The sequence below is a fragment of the Penaeus monodon genome, chromosome 26 (assembly GCF_015228065.2).
Source record: "Penaeus monodon isolate SGIC_2016 chromosome 26, NSTDA_Pmon_1, whole genome shotgun sequence".
NCBI lineage: Eukaryota > Metazoa > Arthropoda > Malacostraca > Decapoda > Penaeidae > Penaeus > Penaeus monodon.
The window spans coordinates 11,419,736-11,424,735 of record NC_051411.1 but is presented as its reverse complement, the minus strand read 5'-3'; positions in this window follow the sequence as shown (position 1 = coordinate 11,424,735).

Sequence of the window (5,000 nt, the reverse complement as noted above, 5' to 3'; positions counted from 1 at the left end):
TTTCTTTATTGTGAACTTTATTTCTCTTGATTCATATCGTGCCTTAACCTCGTACATGTGGTTTGTCTGCGTACCTTGACGATGGTGATAAGGGTTAATCTCAATAATACAACAAAATATCTAGACCTTGCTATTATACTACACTAGTAACCGCCATAAAGGGACGGCTTGATCACACATCTGGTTTTCATTACAGCAGTCCCAGCTAATAAAAGAAAACGGGGGATTGGTAAGGTCTAATTAAACTATATTGTTATAGACTATGATACTGTTACGCCGACCGCCTCGTCTCTCGGCCACCAACACAAGGCAGGCTAGGCAGACGGCGTGCTATCCACAGGGTCGTGAACACTGAACAGCTCCAAGAGGCACCGAGCACCACAGCGTCCCAGAACACCAGGAGGGGAAACGCCAAGTGGCGAGGCAGGGCACGAAATAAACACAAAATGACAGTCTTTCTTTTATTTACACAAGTTATTTACCCGTACACTTTTATATAGGCACAATACAGGGGGAAACCAGCATAGCACACTGCACGATACAGCTTATAACAGTTTATCAGGTCACAAAGGCACACACAAGGTCTTCACAGGAGCAGCACCCAACCGCGTCTCTCTTGGCTTGTTCCTCCGCTCCCAGCCAGCTGCGTCCTGTTTGCCCAGGTCCCTTCATGTTAACACATGCCCAGGTCATCCTTTTCATGTTAACACATGTTTCGCACAGAGACAAAGACCCACTGGCGTAGCACTATCCCCCCCTATCAAGCAGACGACCCGTCTGCTTTGACATACCTAAACCTGAAAAAACTACAGAAAATTTAAATAAAATTAGTCCTCAGGAACACAAAAATCTTTCATCCAGCGCGGCTTTCTTCGCTCTCGCTGAGGTCGCTCTGGAGGAGGTGTGGGCGGCGGTAGATTGGCAGTGGCACCCAGAGGGGTATCTCCTGCCCCAAGACCTGGCTCATGGTCACCATTGACGTCTGCTGCATCGCCCTCACCGTCCAAATGCTCGTCCTCATCTCGGTCAGCGTCTGCCACGTCCTCATCGCCGCTACTGGGGCTAACGTCATCTTCTTTTTCACCATGGCCCCAGGAGTAGCTTCCTGGCCCATGATAACGCCACAGCCGGTCCACGTGGACAACAGACGGTCGTTTTCGCCCTCTGCGAATTTGATAGGTGCCATCAGAAAGGGCCGCTACCACCGTGTATGGCCCTTCCCAGGGGCTCTGTAGCTTCGGCGAGAGCCCTCGCTTCCGACGCGGGTTATGCAGCCACACTCTGTCACCTATGTTGTACCTCACTTCCCTCATGCGCCGGTCATAGGTCTCCTTCATGGCATGGCTGGCTACCTTGAGCTTGCCACGCACTCGTCGGTGCACCTCCGCCAGGTTAGCGGCGCTCCGGTGCGCCAAGTCCTCGAGGAAGTCAGGCAACGGCCCCACACCAACCAACTCCTTGCTCCCCGACGACTCTTCTGGACGCTCCACTTCCTCACAAGTGCCCAGCTTTGCACCAGCTGGCACCTTCTGGGCCTTATCGGAGAAGTTAGCTACCAACACTGTAACTAACCCCTCCCCTGGTCCAACAAGGCTCCACCCAACTGCTACGCCATCAGCCAGCTGCAGGTTTTGGATGGGCTCCACGAGGCCCTCTACTCCATGCATCACTCTTGACAGTCGACACCGGATTCTAGACTCTGTCCTGGGGGCAAGGTGCAGTCGCTCAGCCGTAACTACCTCTGCACAGCCAACCTCTGGAAGCAAGGGCACATCTTCACCGTGCACCCTCACCAGCTTCCGTCCAAGGTCGACACACGCCTTACTCTGCGTCAGGTAGTCAAGGCCCAGCAAGCAGTGCTCGTCCAGATCGGCCACATACACCGGCCCCTTGAGCTGCACACAATGCCCCGTGACACCACACAGTCTCTGTGGTGCGTTTGGAAGTCGCATAGTGGCCAACATATCAGGCCGCACTAGGGTCTTCTCATCCCCAGTGTCCACTGTCAGGCGGCATGGCTTCCCATCTACTGAGCCCTCCACCTGCATCGTGCTGGTTCGAGGCAGCTTACCCAAGTCGGGGCCCAGGAACCGAGGACGGCTGGGTTTCGGCCCCCTTCTCCAGCCTGTCCGAGTTTTCCTCCTGTACCACTTCCTTAGCCTTAGGACATGTACTTGGATGGTGACCATACCTGCCACAGTCCTTGCAGCACTGCTGGAAGGCATCAGAATCCGTCTGGTTGAGAGGACGTTTTCTCCGCTCCCTCCGATACCGACTACGTCTGTGCCCTACCTCTCCGCAGCCCCAACACAAGTCTTGGAAAGTGCTCGGGCTCACCTTCCTCAATGCTACCTTCACTTTAGCCTTGTGGCCCCGGAAGTCATGGCGGGGCTGAGCAGCTGGCCCTAGGCCACTGGTTGCCTTCAGGAAGGCCTCGAACTCCAAGGCCCTCGCCAGCGCCACCTGCACGTCCTCAGGGTGTACCTGCTTGACGTAGATTTGCAGCTGCTGGTCCTGCAAAGCGTCAACAAAGAAATCGCGGGCCAGGATCACAATCATCTCTTCCGCAGCCGCAGGGTACGACCTCCTTTACCAGCGCCTCCACATCCTGCGCCAGCTGGGACAGTGTCTCGCCACGCTCACGAGTCCGCTTCTTCAAGTGGGCCCGATATACCTCGGCATGGTGGTGGTGCCCGAAACGGCGTTTCAAAGCCTCCGCCACCCTGGTGTAAGAGGCATGTTGGGATGCTGGCAGATGCCCCAACACTTCCACCGCGGGGCCCCTTAGCGCTGTTACCAGCTGTAGGGCCTTCTCTTCCTGGCTCCAGCCCTGGGCAGATGCCAGTATTTCAAATTGGGCGACATATGCCTCCCAGGCCACCTTCCCGTCGTACTCAGCTGGCTTACGCCTCACAGAATGTCTGGAGGCCGAGGGGCTGCAGGGTGGAGAACGCGTGCCGTGAACTAACACGCCCGGGGGGGAGGGAGGCAACGAGGCAGGTTGACCGGGTCCGAGTTTGCCGCCACCTATACCCAAGGGAGCGGTTCCGATGGGTCCCCAGCCTTCTGCAGCGATCACTGGCTGCGACACGACGTTGCGAGGCCCGGGGGTTTCCTGCCACGGACCCCAGGCAGACCCCAGTAAATCTAACACTCTGGCATCTGTTGCCAGAACCTCGTCTGCCTTCTCTGCTTGCAACGTTACTACCTCGTGATGCCGCCTTTCCTCCTTCACTTCCTCCCTCAGGCCCTGAACCTCACCCTTCAGAGTCTGCACCTCCTCCATCAGTTCACTCTTCACGCTGTTGCAGGCCTTGTCGGTGTACTGCTGAGTTTCCATCTTTCACAGGTGCAAGGTTGCTCTGTAGCACCTCAACAGGTTGGCAGAACTGTTCCTCTGCCTTCCTTGCCTGCATCTCGACGAGATGGTGCGCCTGCTCGCGTGCCCTCTGTGCCTGCTCTTCTGCCCTTTGTGTCATTTCCTCCCTCATACCGGCCAGCATGGCAGTGATCAGGTCCATCTGGCTCGGCTTCACCTCACTCGTGCCTGCCTCAGTCATAGCCTCCACTCGCTCATGGCTGCCGCCATCTTTGGACGACATGATAAATCGGCGCGTCACTGATCAAATATAACAAATCCCACTCCTGACACCATTTGTTACGCCGACCGCCTCGTCTCTCTCTGCCACCGACTCAAGGCAGGCTAGGCAGACGGCGTGCTATACACAGGGTCGTGAACACTGAACAGCTCCAAGAGGCACCGAGCACCACAGCGTCCCAGAACACCACGAGGGAAACGCCAAGTGGCAGGCAGGGCACGAAATAAACACAAAATGACAGTCTTTCCTTTATTTACACAAGTTATTTACCCGTACACTTTTCTATAGGCACAATACAGGGGGAAACCAGCATGGCACACTGCACGATACAGCTTATAACAGGGCAACACAGTTTATCAGGTCACAAAGGCACACACGAGGTCTTCACAGGAGCAGCACCCAACCGGTCTCTCTTGGCTTGTTCCTCCGCTCCTCCGCTCACAGCCAGTTGCGTCCTGTTTGCCCAGGTCCCTTCATATTAACACATGCCCAGGTCATCCTTTTCATGTTAACACATGTTTCGCACAGAGACAAAGACCCACTGGCGTAGCAATACGCATTGTACTGCACCAGGCAACGATGTACTGTATTTGCTTGCCCAGTGAACATTTCTCTCCCGATATACATCAATTCGAAATGATTCTCATATCTTAGCACAAGAAGTAATATCATTATATATAGATATAGATATTCACACACGCTGAACTGAAGTGTACTGAAAATATATTTTATCACACTCGTTTTCAATGTGTTTGGTTGTGGGATTCCTTTCTTCTTTTGTGTCTGTATTGATTTGTAATTCACAGTTCTTGAATAGTTTTCACAATTGATAAGTATCCCAACCATGGAATAGTAGAAATATGAAAAAAAAAGGTTTTACGCCACAGGCTGGAAAATAGTGACTCAAATCTTTAAAAAAATAAACTAGAAGGCAAATAAAGATATATTCTAAGTGTGAACCCACAGTCAAGAAAACGTAGTTTAACTAACGTCATATAACCAGTTTTGGACACCATATCATCGAACATAAGTTTACCTGATAAAGGACTCGGTGCGAGCGCAGAAAGGCCTTGTTTAAAAGTAGTCTGTGTAGACCTACACCTACGAAGATACCTAAATATCTAATGGTACAAAAATGGGGAAAATGTTTATCGGCGACCAGTTAGCAACGTGTGTAATCATCGTTATCTCTTATGATAAAGTATGTCAACCTGATTCCCCTTTGTTGTGTTGAAGGGTTGAGTAATTTCTTTGCCTCAGCTAAACCACGAAACCGCGCCTCCTTCGAGACGTACGTAGCTGTGGCTTGTAATGAGTAACCGATTACTACCGATCACATATCTCCGACCTCCACACCTGTACTCGTGGGTAAGTACTGCTTATTTTCTCTCCGTTTTGTAC